Source organism: Dermacentor andersoni, chromosome 4 (assembly GCF_023375885.2).
Source record: "Dermacentor andersoni chromosome 4, qqDerAnde1_hic_scaffold, whole genome shotgun sequence".
NCBI lineage: Eukaryota > Metazoa > Arthropoda > Arachnida > Ixodida > Ixodidae > Dermacentor > Dermacentor andersoni.
Genome location: NC_092817.1, coordinates 129,713,566 through 129,731,716, shown reverse-complemented (window position 1 = coordinate 129,731,716; position 18,151 = coordinate 129,713,566). Strand labels below are relative to the sequence as shown.

Genomic DNA, 18,151 nt, shown 5'->3' with positions numbered 1-18,151 from the left:
CATTATTTTAGTACCTATTTATTTACGCCATTTACAGCGACAGTTATTAGGCCTTTCTACAGCCATGTCACATTTACCATGATGAATCTACCGTCCACTGCATTCACAATGCATTCTCAAAATTACCTTTTGACATGGCGCTCTTTGGCCATACTTGGCCCTTGCGCCATTAAACACCACATAACATCATCAAGTCTGAGGCGTCATCGAGTCATGGTAGTGGGTAGACGTCTTTTCGGGTGCTATTATTTAAATGGCGATAATCGACGCAACAACACCAGGTACCGCCTTTTTTTTCACAATGAGGACAGGCGAAGCTCAAGGGCTGGCTGATCGTTCGATGACCCCTTTGCGGAGCATTTTGTTCTCTTCTGAAGGGATGACCCGACGTTCAGCACGCGATACACAACAGGGACGCCGACGAATAGGATTCGTGTCTCCATTGTTGTTACGGTGGCGAACAACAGATGTTTCTCTTAAAGGCTTGTCGCCGAAATCAAAGATGTCATGGTACGATTCGAGGACTAGACATATGTCCGTGGCCTGTGCAGAGGTGAGGTCAGGTGCAATCATCTTCGCGAAGACATCGGTTAGGGAAACAGAGTTGTGAGCTGCAATTGGTGCTAGGAAACCGCTCTCGGCATTCAGACTTTCAATGTCAAATTTGGAAGTATTACAAACGCTGGCAAAAAAGATGCCGGCTGGAAGCACTTGAATGCACAGGCTGAAATTCAGAAGGGGAAGAACGACGCCGTTATTAGTAATCGTCACCAGCGTATGCGCAAGAGCAACGGCCCGGTTGAAAAACACGTCAGTGATGGTGTGAAGGATATATTCACCGTCAGGAATTTGTGGCTGTGCGGTCAAAGCGGCGTAAGTGACTCCCTCAGGTGACATACGCACATCGTGAAGCGAACACAAGTGCGGGTGAGCCGTGCTCGGAGCATCGGCGACTTGAGGCAGTTCCCACTGAAGAACGCCGGTTGCGCAGTCGATGACAGCGGAATGATGGGATAAAAAGTCCAATCCAAGGATAACGACGTGAGGGCAGGTGTCGAAGAGAACAGAAGTAGGGCGGCCAGCTATAGTTATACGCGCAGTACACATTCCAAGAACAACCAGCACAGCTCCGTCGGTCACACGAAGCACTCAGGCAGCTGCTGGAGTGAGGACCTTCTGTAAAAGTCTACGTAAGCTGGCACTCATCACAGTTACGTGGGCACCGGTGTCGATGAGTGCTTAGACAGGTAAGCCGTCCGTTTTAACTTCAATTACGCTTCTCTTTGTGGGCACAGACAGAGTATTTGCTGCAGTAGTAGGCAATGCAGCACAAACTCCGCAGGCTGAATTTCTTAGTTTTCCGAAAGGGTGCTGCAAGAAGCCACAGGGGACGAAACTCGGCGTCGTGGCGGCGAACGGGAAGATGGGCGTTGCGTTTGCGGTGAACGAGACTGGTGTCCGCGCAGCGATGATGAGTGACCGCACCACGCGTTCCCTAGCAGATTTGTCGGTGCTGTTAGACTAGGCGGTGGGCGAAACATTGCGGGCATTTCCAGTAAAATGGCTCAGGTTGGTCGGTGTGCGAGGTGTTGAGGGCGACGATTGCGGCAGTATCTGGCGACATGACCAATGCGGTGATATGCGAAACATATCGGCTGGTCCTCCGCGGTTCTCCACTCAGTCGTGTTGGAGCGAAAATAGTAGAAGGGCGTTCCTTGGGCTCTGGGGTTGGCGACAGCACAGACAGAATGTAGGCCAAAGTTTTCAAGTTCCTGTCGAATGATGGCTTGCACGAGGAAAACTGAAAAAGGGGTAGCATCAGGGCTACGCGAATAGAAAGCTGCGGGCGCCATCGCGTCCAGTTCACGTCGAATGATTCGCACCACGTCCTATGATAAGGACGCATGCTGCTGTATGGGCTGATCATCACACGTCGACATTGCGGAAGTATTGGGAAATCTGGTGAATGGGTGCAGGACGCGTCGGCTTTTGGCGTGCTCGAATTGTCGGCACTCTTTAATAATGGCATCAACTGTAGAGCAGCTTTTGCATTTGAGCAGATTAAAGGGTTCGTCAGTAATTCCTTTTAGCCCACGGCCTACCTTATCAGCTTCTGTCATGTCGTGATCAGCTTTACGACAAAGGGCCAGCACGTCCTGGATATACGAAACACACGACCCCATGGGAAATTGGGCACGGGAGCCCAGTTCCACCTATGCGGCAATTTTGCGGCCGGCTGGTTTGCCAAACAACTCTGTTAATTTCTCTTTGAATTGGTCGCAGCTGGTCAGCTCCTCTTCATGGTGTTCGAACCACATCTTTGCCGTGCCTCCGAGGTAGAACCACAGGTTAGCTAGCATAAACGTAAGGTCCCATCTGTTCATTCCCCTCACACGTTCGCACATAGCCAACCACTCTTCCACGTCGGCGCCATTAGTCCCGCAGAAAGTTCCGCGATCCTTGGGTTGCACAACCGCAACCGAAAGGTACAACGACGTCGTGGGCGATGGTGACGTTGGAGGCGGCAATGACGTTGATCCCGAGTGCTCACCATCATTCATGGTGAGCGCGGTGATACGATGTCCACTGCGGAGCTCCGTTGCCAGCCGTGGTACTCCGCACTTCCCACCAATATGTTACGAGGATGTTAGGGGTATAGACAGACTGTATTTACAATGTATATACATGCAGAGTCAAGGGGCTAAGATGGCCGTCTAATAACAACACGCAGCAGCCAGCGTCTCGCGATGTTCTTCGTCTTTCTTGTTTTATCCTTCTGTAAGAATATCAAGGAATATTTATTGAACACTCTGTATAAGTGTACCCGCTATAGTATGGTACATGGTGTACGACAAGTTCTCTGTGGGATATTTTCGAGTATATTCAGTTAATGTGTCGATGCCAGGACATAGTTGTTTTGTATGTACATAACCAATGTATTCTCTGTTATTATATATCAAGTTGTATATGTGATTTACACGCATATTTTGTTATATATGCCCTGGATGTGTGTGCTGCTGTCCGTAATATAGAGCCAAGGCCCAGTCAGGCCTACCGTCTTTTACCTTGGCTTCCCCCATCATTTGAAAACATTTAACATGAAATAAACTGCATATCAACCCTATTTAACTCGCGTTGCCAGCTAATGCTACACTCTAAAGACTAGGAAAGGTATCGCAGGAGTGAAGCTGCCGGTTCACTCTTCAAAGCGTCGTTTTACTCTCGCAAAATGTCGAGAAGAGTGAAATGCATTGTTCACTCTGTCACCAAGGAGAGAGTGAAATGTGCTTTTCACTATCCCCTTCAGAAAGAGAGAGTGAAAAGACTCTTGCGACATTAGAAAAGAGAGACTCTTGCGGCAATAGAAAACAAAACGTAGCGTAATCTTCTGCTTCAACTGTAGGTGGCTGGCCCCCAACATGGCAATGGATCATTCATGCACGCTGAGCAAAGAACACATCGTTTTGCTTCTAAGAGAACAGGCCGCCGCAGTTCAAAGGAACGCGTAGCGAGCGCTCTACTTTTTCACTCGGAGTGGCTCCACCGCGCGCGCGCGCGCGCGCTCAAGATCGCGGAACAACACAGCACCGGAGAAAGGTGATCCGTCCAGCGAGCAAAGGCCAGCCGAGGGAGCTCGTGTGTCAGCCATCTCGCGTCGCCACGAAAACACGACAGTCGTTAATCATGCCTTGGATATAACAACAAATCCTCCACGGTAAGTGAATTCTAACTTAGGTGCACATTCTCCGTATATGTCATGCTATCGCCAGGAAGTCGTCGCTGCGCTTAGCCGACGCGATTGACAAAGGACTAGGCGTACGCGCTGTCTCTCGATGTCAATCGAAAAAGCCAGTCGTCGCGATAACTGCATGTGATTTTATCACTTTGCCGTTGTCCGTAAGAGCTTTAAAAATCGCAAACGCTGCCAGAACTATGGTATGTTCAATAAGACGCCAGGCGAGAGGACGCTTAAGATGGTTAGGTGATTAGCGTGATTAGCGTGCGTTTTGTGTGTTTGAATTTATTCAGTTTGGCAGTCTACTGTGTACGGAACGCTGTTGAACTAAGGGATCACATAACAGAAGGCGTCATTTTGCTGGCCGCATGCTTTTTTTTTATAAATAAACCGCGCGCTTGACGGTGTCTCGCGCAGGGGGAATCTGCGACCACTGAAGTTACGTGCAGCACCAGTGCTAGTTAGAAACTTTGCTGCAGGCATTCAGCTGCATGCTGCAAGAGGTCAGTTGGGCGCGTTATCTTGAACTTACTGAAAACGCATGAGGAATCCATGTTTTATGCTAAAAAAAGTATAAACCTCATATAAGCGATCTTGCGCGCGGCAGCTACAAGCGACGCGACGGAGATGGCTGTCGCGTTCGCTCGTCGCCTACAAGTCGTACTCCGTGCGAGCGACGATGTTGAGCGACGCCTCCCCGGTGTTGCCGGCATGAGGGCTGCAGTCACGCGTGACGCGTGCTTTAGTAATTTACGTTGATGTATTTTACTATAAAAAGTAGCATAAAATATTTCCGGAGGTCTTGCAGTACGTTCTTATCCTTGCACGTATAAAAATTGAATCATTTGCTCGTTCCGCGCGACAATCGGTAGTATTTGAGCGATGTATGTACATCCAGTTCCGGCTTCGCGCTATTGGCTAGTCGCTCATAGCACTTCTGGGCGACGAGAGACGATTACTAGATTTCCAGAACCGAGCCATCTGTTCAAGCGACGGCCCGTTTTGTCGCTCGAAGCCGTCGCTCGTCGCCGTCGCGCACTAAATCGCTCTCACAGTGTTTATCCCTAAGACTGAACTGTTTTTGCTCATGTTGAAATGGTGTGATTATAGGTCTGGTTTTGTCTCCTGTTGCGGTTTTCGTGCACGGTGCGAAACTGAAAGGATGCTTATGTCTACGAACTCGGTGAATTGTCGAGCAGCTAGTTACCTATCGGCATCGAATATAACGGCTGCTGTGTGGAATTACAATTGCAGGGGCGCTTTGCATACGCTTATTGTTTTGGCCATGCCTGTGCATTTGCTAATATGAGTTGGCGTGTCAGAGTTATGTCATATGAACAGCTAAATCAGCCTTCCTCGGGGGGTTACAAGCGTAATGTGTGCATTTTGCTATAGCATGGCAGATCAAGATGTGTTTATCGCTTGAATATTTTTAGTAGAGAAATAAAATATCAAAATAAAATGTTGCTTTAATTCCGTGTTACCAGTCTGTCGTACACAGAACAATAGGTTGGTGTAATAAACTAATAACTGCGATTTAACTGCAACTTTTACATGCCTACAAGAATCTAAAATGCTAGATTTCAAACTGCAGCAGTAGTCGGGTCTGTCAAAAATGAACTCCACTGCGCACCTCATGCATGAAAATAAGTTCATGCCTTTTAGTAAGCTTAGATGCAGGCCGCAGTGAACTTGTTAGTATTGAAATGTGGGTAAGTTTGCCATAACAAGCCTTGTTGCCCTTTTTTATAGGCACATCCATATATCCATTGAGCTGAAGGACAATATTTTCATCCCCACTGAGCATCATGTTTGCAGCTATAATTCTCAAATTATGGCTTCAGCAGCGGCACAACCAGGGATGGTGCGGGGGGGGGGGGCGGGGGGCACACTGGGCACGTGCTTAGGATGTGTCACAAGTGGTGTTTGCGATACACCAGACTCATGACAGACCTATGACGTCTGAAAATGACCAATATTCTATTCATTACCAGGAGTATTCTAACATTCATGAAAAACAAGGATGAACTGTGGTTTATTTGTTTTTGCTTAAATCTAAAAATTGAAGTTAGTTTAGCAGTTGACTGTTGCAGTCATTTGGATGTTTTGCATGCATTTCACTAGGAAGACTAAGAGCTAAGACTTTTTTATTGCCATGGCCTTGACTGTCTTGATGTTGTTTTGCACCATGCCCTTGTGTTGACTTTTGCATACGATATTTTTCAGGCACCCGCTTTATATAACGCAAGAAGGCAGCTGCAAGGACACGAGGATGTGAAAGAGCCAGTGCAGCGCGACTTCACGTAGTGCAGAGGAGCCAATGCCAAAAAATCAAAATACATTGGCATGTTATTTGGACATGGGTATATGGTGTACCATTTGACCAAATGTCAACAAAATCAAGATACAGTATGTTACACGAAGATGGAAATTCTCACGTGCTCCAGGCAGTCATCTTAACATGGTATATTTATGTAATGTCTCTGATTGGAAAGTCAAATCAAGTATGCTCTCTGGAGACAAACACATAGCAGCAAGTGTCATTGAAAAGTTAAAAATGTGTTTTAAGAAAGCTGATTAGTTCTGAGAAGTGACTGCTTTTTGTCTTGCCTCTCACCAGATATATCCATGTGATAAAAAAATAGTGGTACAATGAAATTGCATATTTGCTTAGCGACATGATACATACTTGCAATGAGCACGGTGCCTGTGTTTACTATAAAAAGCAACAGCCCATGCTTGGTTAGGTTAGGCCCACTACAACATGCAGGCATGGGTGATTGGCGCTTTTTTTATTTCTGTGTCGTGAGGTTTATTGACGTGCGTATAGGTGCAGTGGCACGCAGTATGGCTAGTACAAAAAGGGGGGGGGCAGATATATGTAGCTCACTGTACACGACACAGGGCAAAGGAAATCCGTGTTCAGCAACTATGTTAAATGCCATATACGTAAATTTTACAACGCTACTCGTTCGAAGCGCGCACAGGTGCATATTGAAGAAAAGTTTCCAGGGTAGATAATTTAGTTCGTAATTTACACTAATTTTGCTCTAACCACGAGACATAATAATTTGAATATAGTGCACGGAAAAACCTAGAGCGAATTAAATTATGTGTCAGCTTCGTGTGTATACATATAGTCTTTCCTATGCATCAGGTTTTTTGCGTAATGCATTAACAGTTGACAGCCTATCTTATGATGTGTACTCTGTTTACATTACAGTTGTTTATTAGTTTACTCGTTTGTTTTGCGACTGATGAAATGCCGGCATATATATATTGTCAACATTTGACATAACCCTGTATGTTTTGCAGGGACAACCCAGGACGTGCATTTCTCAGCACTCAGTCAACTGCCAAAAGTGACTCAAACACAGGCCACCAGTAAGTGGACATCAGTTGCAATTTCACATTATGCAGTTGGCGGCTGCCTTGTACGGAGGCTTTTCTTTTTATGAGATGGTGATGTCGTTCTAATGTACATTTTGACCACAAAGGTGCGATCATGTCTCACAGAGGCATATATGGTTGGTATTCTCTGCGAGGGACGTGTTCTCGTGTTCGTGAAGCATTTGTGTTTGGCAGTATTGTCGCCCAATGAGTCGGATATAAACACTAACTCGCCACTGACGGCAAGTAGTTGCGAGAAACGCATTATGACGCTGTAAAGTTATTTCATTAATTCGAAGGAAAGTTTTGCAGCAGGAAAAAAGGTTGCTATTCCAGGTAAACATGTCTTTTTCTCACAGGTTATTTAGCCAAACTGTGGATGCATGAAATTCGTGACTTATGAATAGATTTTAATTTATTCTTTAGTAATGCTTCTAAAAGAGACTAGAAATAGCATGTGACTGCCTCTGCAATCAGCCGACCATACATTTACAGTCATAAGTGGCAGTTCCATGCAGTCTCGCACTTTATATAACCTTTCCTTTCAGCTACATTGGAACTGGTGGCTGCGTTTTCAGAAGGAGAAGTGCACTTGACACTGTATATGTATGTGTGAATTCGGTTTTCTTTGTATGTGTCGGCTCACTGACAAACAGTGCAAAAATCTGTTGTACCATGAGTCTGACGACGCCTTCTGCTGCTAGAAATGCGGCACTTCGTATTTTATAGTACTGCATGACATTTAAATCAAAGCTACCACATAAAATGATCACGAAAACTAACCGCTGTTATAGCTGTTTTCCTCAAAGAACGCTTGTCCTTTATGGGCTGTGTTAATCTGAGCTCTCCACCGATGTTTCAGTAGTATTATCCCTTAGTGAGTGAGAGATTGGGGGCAATTAATCGTGTTAGTGTTTAGGTGGTGTCCCAATTATGTGCATTTGTTCCAACAAAGTTGTCTAGATTACTTTATTGTGTAGTGTAAAGCTTATGAAACCATCAGCAACTACTGAGTTGCTAACACGCAGATAGATTTGTCACTATACAGGTGGAACTCGGCTGTACCACTGCAGTGCTGCGGAAATTGCCTTCACCAGCGGCTTTGCAACAGCTGTTTCGCAGCATGTCGGTATGTGTTAATTTATAATTATGTTGGGATGGGCTAGTATTATGGACCACTGCTACTCTGTAATGTGACAGATCCATAGGATAAGGGATGTAATGGGCACAGCGAAAACCTTTGAATTTTTTACTATGGTACATAAACAGGCTCTCCTTTTCGTCACTGGAGCAGGAGAGAAGGGCATGCAGGCACTACTGAATGTACATATATTTCAAAACATGAGAGAGACACCCAAACACACACACACACACACACACACACACACACACACACACACACACACACACAATTAAACTAAAGGCAGGGACGTTCCATCTTTCATCTTGAATTGAATTGTGCAGCGCAAAAATACAACACAGACCACAGAGAGGCACACATGTTAACAGGTTTGATACACACGTTAGTTCAACAGATTTGATACTTCAAGTGTGCTATTTTACACAAGGGGGAAGGGAAAGGGGAGAAAATCTGAAAAAAAAGTGGAGTGGAAAAAAAGGAATCGTGCGAAAAAGCATGAGAAGCATCGCGCAGCCAGGATCACCAGCAGGACATCTAAAAAGCACTCTGATAAAATTACATACAGGACAACCTTACGTATAGTTTGTTTCAATCAACTCAGATCACATGCAGCCATTACTGCAATCAAGTTGTTTCCTTATGTCATATGAGGGAATGATGTGGGCCCAAAAAACTGTTTAGAGCTGAAGGATTATGTTCCATTCTAGCCTCATTGCCTGCTTTTTTATCATATTGTTATCAGCTGCTTATGTTAGGGACAAAAAGTAAGAGTACGAACTGTTTCCCGATTCGCCATTCCACACAACATGTCTTTGTGACTATATGTACATGCAGATGATCCATAGTTGAAAAATATTCAGTACAGTAGAATCTCATTACAAGATGCACTTGGTTGTAAGAGACATCTGAAAATGGTTTGGCGGTTTTCCGATGTTTGCCACGTTAACAATACTGTATACAAGAGACACCTTTGTTACTAAGGATGACTTTTTAAGTATTCACTACTTCGAAGGGACACAACCCAGACACATTCACTTTGTGCACCTTGTGTGCTCCGAAGGGCGTAAAGATCACGCAATCCTTACACAAGTCAATCGCGCATGTCTCTTTTAGCATGAACCAGAAAAGGAGGGCAACGAGGACAGTGCAGGGCAGAAAGTGTCGGCAGTTGAAGCTGACGAGCGTCTAAGAGCACCTCAAAGGTACTGCGAGCAACAAGGCTTGCAAAGTGAAGTGTTTAAATTCTAGAAGTTGGGAAGGAAGCTAACACAATCTACAGTCACTAAAAAGTGTGAATGTCTTCTTCAAAGGGCCCCTAAACCACCGAGGTTGAAATTTAGTTGCGGTGTTGCAGTTCTACACAATAAGGCAATGAACAGGTAGCCACGAGAATTTTTCGAAACGGTGCAGTAATAGTGGAGCTACGTGTGCTTGATTATCGAAAAGTAGTCCCCACTCATTTTACTCTTTCATCTGGTACACGCCATATGGACAGTATCGTCTTTTCCTTGCCTAGTACACCTCCAAATGTTACGGGACAGGCCAACACCAACGAGCTCTGTTGCTGCCGCGCTGGCCCGTCGTCCTGCGAGGGGTGGCGCTAATACAACGGAACTATATGGTGACTCGTGTTGAAGAGCCTCATAGGGAGACCCTTCTGTTGGCGTTTCTGTTCTTTGCCCCCATTGGCTGCCCACAATGGCATCGCGCGCAACGCGACGAGGAAGAAGGAGTGTGTGTATTTGCTTGCAGGCCTTGCCGGCAGTCGTACACTTTCGTTCGACCAATCGACAGCACCGGAAACTGGTGACATCATCAGAGACAGCCTGGTGACGTCAGGACAAACTGGGGGGTGCAGGATAGGTCCAGAGAGGCGCACGGGGTCATTTTCTTCATATTGTGGTGCTCCGGCAGTGCTACGCCCTCTGGCATTTGGCTTCGTCGATCGTGACGGCATTCTGATTTCGATACGCGTGTTTACTTGAAATGTTCAAAACATGTCGAGAAGTGGTTTAGGGGCCCTTTAAGCCACCCTGAGCATTTATTCCTTCAGATATATCAAAACATACTTTAGTGATGATGCATAATAAAGTGATCTAGTCTGGCTCCTCAGTGTCTCAAAATTTTTGGTTTCGAGAGACATGTTTCCCGTGCCTCTTGAATATCTTCTGATGAGGCTTTACTGTAATATACACAAACAATTGTGTAACTCCTCCTGCAAGTATTATTCATTAAGCCCGGTCACTTATGTGCAAAGCTTGTGGTTAAGTCTAGATGTCCGTACTTTTTAGAGCTATGTTTATTAATTCATGCTGTTCTTATTGGTTCTTCGATGCAGGAGACAATGCCTACGAAATTATTGGCCCTGATCATGAGAGCCCTCAAGGGGCAAACAACATCTCTGTTGCAGAAGTGAGCCCGGTACCACTTGGAAGTTACCATGAGAGATGACACGGCAGCAATAGATACAGAGACTGCCACGTCTACTGCAGCTGCAACAGTGTACGAGGCAAGCAGCACCGCGTCAGCATCAGCAGCAGTGTCAGAAGGAACCACACCAGGCCTGGTAGAGCAACATGTGTGCTATCACTGACTTTTTTTGTAGTGGATACAACTCATTTGCTCAACATACAAAAGCTTTTCACCACGACTGTGAGCCAGTGTTATTGTGCAGCAAGTGCAAGACTAAGTTAGGTGTTATAACACAGTACAAGCATCACTTTAATATATGCAAATGCAAACATATTACAGTTGTTGCCTCCCCAGCCAGCCCACATAGTGACAACAATGTGGAACACATGGTGGGACACACCTCTCCCCCATTACAAGATAGTAGAGACTGTCAGTGTTGTTGCTAGATTGACTGGTTTTTGTAGGCAACTAGAAGGACAACACAGGTGTCATAAGATTGTTGTTGATGTTGTTGTTGAAGAGGTAAAAAAGAAGTTTGATGCAGCTGAAGTGCCAACTGATATTGAGCAAATCAAAAGCAACCACCTGAGAAAGCAACACTATCGAAATTTGGGTATCTATGCGCCGCCAACTCTGGTAAGAATGGCATAGGACAGAAGTGTGATGAAAATCACACAGACACTGCTGTTGCATCACTGGCCATAGTGAGCAGCGACTTGTAGGGCAAGAGAGTCAACTGAAACTAACATTATGATATAGTGTCATGCTCCCATGTGACCACTTTTCAAGTTATTTTGCAAGATACAGCTCAACCTCCAGAAACGAGACTGCAACTTGTCTGTAAACAAGCTTTCACAAAAAATTATTCATAACACTATTAACATAGCAGTATTTTTTTTTTGTGTCGGTTCGAGGTTCCCGGCTGTCCATTAATGCAAAAATTGAGGAAAAAAAGAACATGTGTCGTGCTTACACCTTTTTAACAAGTACGAGGGGGACAGAACTTTTCTAGTCATGCATCTTCATCATACTATCAAGTTTTTAAATGCCTTTTATAATTATTATTACCTGTTATATCTGAGTGCATTGTATGCATGTAGCAGGTGTAAAATCAGGTCAGTTGGATCAGATGCCTTATCTGCAAGCGAGCCCTATATTCAAGAAATTTGAATTAAAATAGTTACGTTAGAGACGCAGTCTTTCAGCACTTTATTGTCTGTGGTTTAAGCATTGCTCAATACTTTTGTGGGTGGCAATTTCAACCGGCACAGCACTGCGCTTTGCCACAGTCACATTTGTCTTCAAAGCGGTGTTTACCATTTGTGTTGATCTGTTTGTGTATGCATAGAGCAAGTTTTTAATTTATATTTTTCTGCATTCTTGTGCTTGCACTAAGCTTGTATAAGGCAGTTACAAAATGTGCGTCACTATAACGAACTGTTCTGTTGAGCTTACACTTGCAAATAATCGTGTTCAGATGGCCGCACTTCTATGCGGGTGCACCGCTAGCTTTGTGTATGTTCTCATGTTTGTATAAAGCTTATATAAGCTAGTTAGAAAATGTATGTCACTAAGCATTGTGATATTCTTTAAAGAACTGCTTGGTTGGTTTTACACTTGTGAATTAGTATTGAGGCGGTGGTATTCCCATGTATGCCCACTGCTAGCTTTCTGTGTCCTCACGTGTTTGTATTAAGTTTCTACAAGGGAGTTACAGCATGTACGTCACTAAGCGCTGTGATATTTTTTAAAGAACTGCTTTGTTGGTTTTACACCTGTGAGTAATAGTACTCGGGTGGCACTAGTCATGTGTAGGTACACAGGGACCATTTGTATACATTATGCTCATGTAAAGCAGTTACAAAGTGTATGTCACTAATTACTGTGATATTTGTTGAATTGCTGTGATGGTTTTACACATGTGAATAATAGTGGTCAGGACACAGTACTTGCGGTGTATAGTTGAATTTATACACTGCCAAGACATGGGCTGTATACGTACCAAAAGAAATGTATGTCATTATATTGTTGTGATTATTACTGTTTGGATTTTATTAAACTGTAATAAAATTGTTTCTTGTATCTATTGAGGTATGGCAATTTGTCATGCAACCAAACTGAGGACCTGAACTTGTGCATACAAATAAACAGCTAATTTAAGAGTATACTGCTCATATTCTGCTAAACCAGTTTAACAAATCTTGTACTACAATGCTGGAAAAATGACAGAGCTGACTCGGATGTACAGAAAAAGTTCTGCACTGGCTGAAGGACTGCCCCACACTGGAGTTCGTAATGTTGCGTTTATTGGAGTAGAACAGAAAGTGCACTTCTATTAAAAATGCGACAGTCGGTGCAGAAACATAAGGCAGACGAGCGGATGTGGCACATTTTTTTCAGGGCCCTCCATGCCTACTACTGCATTTCTAGTCTTCCTGTGCTCTGCGTATAAGCCCCTGTTCAGCCAAGGTTTTTACTCCATGACAGTTGTTCTACTGGGTTCGTAGCAATATTGAAAAAAAAAATTCAATGGTTTTCAAGGACTTTCGAGGCCCCGACACAGTAACTTCAAGGACCTTGTGCAATGTGTGTAGTAGTTTGGACAGGCAATAACTTGTTCAAGAAAACCGTTAACTTTAATGCAAACAAAAGAAAACAAAACAAATCGCATTTCAGTGATTTCAAACATTTGAAAGACTGCTAATTTGCCTTTCACCGCCCACCACTAAACGCACACAAGGAAGCATTTCAAGAAAGCGCTCAAAGTTTTTTCTGCAATAGCACAATTAACTACTTGGACCTGCAACATTTGCAGTTTTTGAATACTGTTTGGTTTGACAGTGTATGTGATGTCATCTGTTGCCTCAGCTTTTTTCACCATCAAATAAGCAATAGTCATTTCTAATTTCTTTTTATTGTGTCTGTCGCTCTCAATTTACTCTTCACGGCTTCTCTTCGAATGCCTCAACTGTTGAGCTTCCTGCTTCTGCTCCTCCAAGCACATTTGTCGCCGGTTCCATGTGCATAAAACTGGTATCTGCAGCTCCTTTGTAATTTCAACTTTAAGGATGTCGCTTTCCTTCTATTACCTCCAGAGACAATTTTCTGTGACATGCGAAAGAGTGTCACAGAAGGGAAAAAAAGCGCTTGGCAATGTCTGCTAAGTCTAACCAAGTGTACAAGTTTAAGGACTTTCCAGTACTTCTAAAAATTCAAGGGTTTTCAATGCCTTGAAAATGGCATTTTAGAAATAAAGGATTTTCAAAGATCGCTACAAACCCTGGATTCTAGCACCTAAATAATTTTACAAGCTTATTTTGGCATGGAGTTAGGAAATTCATGCTTTCTAGCTAACGCTGCACTATCTCTGTACAGTGAAGCCACGAGATCGCAACTATTTTGGAGTAAAGAAAAATACTGAAAGCTTTTAATACCACTCTTCTTTTTTTCTATGGAGTTTCGTATTGCCTAGTTAAGTTTACGAATGTGCCTGGTTTTGGCGGGCGTTTATTCGACATTTTCTGGAAGAAGCAGATGTCTAGCCCCCGTATTCAGAAATGTATCTTAATACAAAGCTCATGCTTGACTTGATATAAACGACGCCTGGTGCGAACGTCCCCCAAGACGCTCACTGCCTTTCTTTTGGTGCGTTCACGACTTGCGTCGTTTAGATCAAGTCAAGCATGGGCTTCAAGTTATGATTCATTTCTGCATATGGGGGTAAGCGTGCACAATTCCGGGCAACGCACTGTGCCATTGACACCGAGAGAAAACGGGGAAAACAGAGTTAACCACTTATGCTCCTAAACTTTCGCGTACCTGTGGTGTGCGTGTATCGTGGAAGAAGAAACAGCGCAAACACAAGGACGAAAAAAAGCATCAACCACACCAGCGCTTGGTGGTGTGGCATGTTTTTGCGTCGTCCTTGTGTTGCGCTGTTTCTTCTAAAATGCTCAACCAACTAGCCGGCAAGTCCATCCTGTGCATATATAAATTGAACACACGCATGAGTGTAGATGGTCTTCGAAGCTTTTAGAACGAGCACTGCCACAGGATACGAGCAGTGCACGCGTAACAAGTGGACACATTAGTCATTTAAACATGCGTGCCAATGCATTTGACGCGGCTATCGGCATAAGCAGTCTCCAAATGCTGGAATGCATGCGCTTCAAAACGCTAACGATCCGCTGCTAATCCAGGACAACAGCTCACAGCGGACTGAACCAAACTCTAAACTAATGCACTTGAAAAGAACGCCTACACGGCAGCGTGAGGCACGTCGAAATGCGTGGTACTGGCGTCGCAGTTGCTCACCAGTATACGCGCGAATTAAATTCACATACGTGGATGGTTGGCGCAATACTTTGTATCCGCGTATTTTGGAGAACATGGACTGGAGAAGCACTCGATCATGAGCTGAACGGCACATTTGTTATTTTCCTGCGGTGACGACAAGCCGTGAATAGTTCTCACGCACACGTATTCCAGTACACAACAGCACAGCACACTGCAGAGAAACCCCACCCACCACAGCCGATTCATCAAATACGTTTGGTATATATATAACCTCTAAAAGAACACGACTGGGCGTGGTGGCGCTGTGGTGTAATGGTTATGATGTGTGTTTTGAATTGTACAAATGCGAGTGTACGCGGGTTCGAATTCACATGATGTATAGAGCATTGTGATTCTTGATAAGTATGTGATTCCCTTGACAATTATATTCTAATTAGATTGTGTGACTCCTGATTGTGAAATTTGCGAAGATATTTGCAGATTAAGTGTTAATTCGCTTTTTTTTCTCCTCAGTGGCGTTCGTGACGCATACGCATAGGCCGCTTCAGAGCAGTCACGCCTCACGGTAGGCAGCAAATAGCCAGGAAAAAATGACTTTAAAATCCTGCATAACTTTGCTCACGCCTATTCTGAAGGCCGCTTGGAATCGGGCCAGTGTCTCTGAGGAGCCGCCTAGGGAACAGTATATCAGCGGCCCTAATTTGATCTGATTTCCTGCCTGCATGCGTGACCAGGACTTGGCTAAGAGGGTATTGGGAAGAGTACTAGCACTCTGTTCTGAAGGAGTACAAGCACTCTGTTTGGGGGAGTAGAAGTACTCGGTCTGGCGGTGTACTATTAACCCTGTGGGGAGAGTATTAGCACTCTGCGGAAGAGTACTAGCACTCCCTGTGGGAAGAGTATTATCACTCTGCGGAAGAATACTAGCAATCCGTTGCGGTGGAGTAACAAAACTCTGTCAGGAGGAGTTGACCTACTCTCTCTCAAAGAGGGTCGATCTACTCTCGAAAAGAGAGTGAAATATGGGACAAGCAGCTACTCCCTCAAAGAGAGTGCCCGGCACTCCCTTAGTTTTTAGAGTGTACTAAAGTAATTATTGGTTAGGTTTTGCAATATTTGGCCTCGAGAACACTTTTTCTCACAACGCTGGTATTTGAGCGACCAAGAGTCATTCCAGGAATTTATACTAGCGTTTATATCCTGAAAAAAATATTTTTGTTGAAGATAATAGGTGCAGCAAATCAAGCAATCAATGGTGAAAATGGCATTTAAGAACAGCCCTAGGTCATTCGCAAAGGAGCATTTTGCACAATACGTCATCAATATTATGGTATTGTGATAAGTGTGCTTGTGCGAGCTACAGAGTGTTATCTCCGCATACACGAGCTGAATATGAAATTAGATATGCACCGTATAAAAGAAATCAACTAAAGTTACGATACTCCTAATTGCGCCGTTTGAGCGCAGCACTTGTTTTCATTTCGCGATACTGGCGCGATGGCGCGAACAATCTGTTTCGTGCGGCCCGTCGAAAACGGAGCGAAGTGTGGCACAACTGTCTCTCTAATCTGGACATCGCGAGGTGCAGCGCATGGGTGACGCGTGGGCGCTATTCACAGCAGCCGGGGCAGACAGACCGGCCAGACGACGCGCGCTACCCTGGTGCCATCTTGTAGCCACCATCGCCGCGCTACGATTTTTTTTCTCACACTTTCGCAATACCCCACTCTACCGCTATCCTGCTTTCGTTTTCGATCACCCGCTGCGCTCACTGTTCGCTCTTTCATCCTCTGCTCGGACGGTCGGTTACGCTGAAGCCGACGATTGCCTGAGGAATGGGCGCCTGAGAGCAGCACCCTTAGAAGAACGAAGAAGATGACGTGGTTTTGCCACAGGATAGCGATACTTCTAACTGAATGTATAATAAACGCATCTTTTGCTAAAAGAGATGTGAAAAACAGAGTACACAATGCAAGCATCAGAAACTTTAGTGCCTTCGAAGCTAGGAATGTTGCTTCGAAAATTGCTTCCCAAGAGCGACCTAGTTATTCAGAAACAACTAAGTGAACTGAATTGTCTGGCCGGTGCGTGGGTTCTGTGTCCATTATGAAGCAACGATTGTCCCCACTTCACGGTGTTTACATCTTGCTTGTGATTCAGAGCACGGTGGTCTAACAGGCTTCCTATGGTGCTTACAAAATGCGTGTTGAATGGGTTTTACACTACGTATTCCGAAGTTTCAACAGAAACCCTCGACTGGTGAAGGTTCGCAAACATAGTGGTAAATTACTTTTTACTAATAGTAATTGCAATAGCGTGTATGAGGAAGTATAGAACGGAGCAAGTGACTAATGACAAATGAGCTGCGGAAAGGCGACCATATCGCAACCGCTGCCCTAGTTCAAGCGAATCTGAACGCAATGCTTCCATTTTCACGATTTCCAAAAAAATCTGTAGGGCATGCAGCATTCAGGTGGACCGACTGGGAGAAGCGCAGTACTTCACCACTCACGGCAAGTCTGGAGCACGGCTCTGGCGTCTGGTACATACCAGACGAGCGCCCTATACAGGCCGTGGAACTGTACAAAGAGAACGCAATGGTCATCTCCGTGTAACTAATATACAACCAAGCGCGTGTTGAAGAAATTTGTTCTCCTTTCACGAACGCCGAGAACTACAATTTTGGTAGATTCCGCTTCCAAAGAACTTGGACATAATACGAAAGCCATGCACGCCATATGCATAGCCATCTCCACAATAAAATGCAGATGGCTATGGGTAAAGGCCATCTAGGTTAATGCGCGCTGTCTAGTGTTAAGTCATACCGAGAGATGGCGTGGTTTCGATGAAATGAAAACGTGGGCGAGATGATCAGAAAAAACGTATTTGTGTTGAAAATGAAAATGAAAGTAAGGGCTTTTTCTTGTGCGCAAGGTTTCAAACAGCGGCAGCCGAAGGAAATCACTATAAACCAACTTTGACGCGACGAAATAAGCAGTGGTGACAACGTAACAGAAAGACTGGCCCACAGGTTTGTTCCTTGCAGTCTTCAGGTAATTTTCCACAAGATCAGAAAATGTGATACACATTGTCACAGTGCTTCTACTGTCCATGTGGCCACCGTTTGCTGAATAAATGTGTGTATTCTAAGGAAGTTAGCGCTACTGCTTAAGCGG

The 18,151-nt window shown here is 44.6% G+C and overlaps 1 long non-coding RNA gene across 2 annotated transcripts; it reads left to right on the top strand.

Annotated features, from left to right (window-relative positions):
- The first annotated feature begins 6,129 nt into the window (after nucleotides 1-6,129).
- On the top strand, nucleotides 6,130-12,761 carry LOC126537813 (uncharacterized). 2 transcript variants are annotated; one of them, XR_007600830.3, is made up of 3 exons: nucleotides 6,130-7,120; nucleotides 8,175-8,255; nucleotides 10,606-12,761. It is a non-coding gene; the product is annotated as an uncharacterized lncRNA (long non-coding RNA). The 2 variants fall into 2 exon arrangements; XR_008613884.2 differs by lacking the exon at nucleotides 6,130-7,120 and adding an exon at nucleotides 7,679-7,732.
- Nucleotides 12,762-18,151: the final 5,390 nt, after the last annotated feature.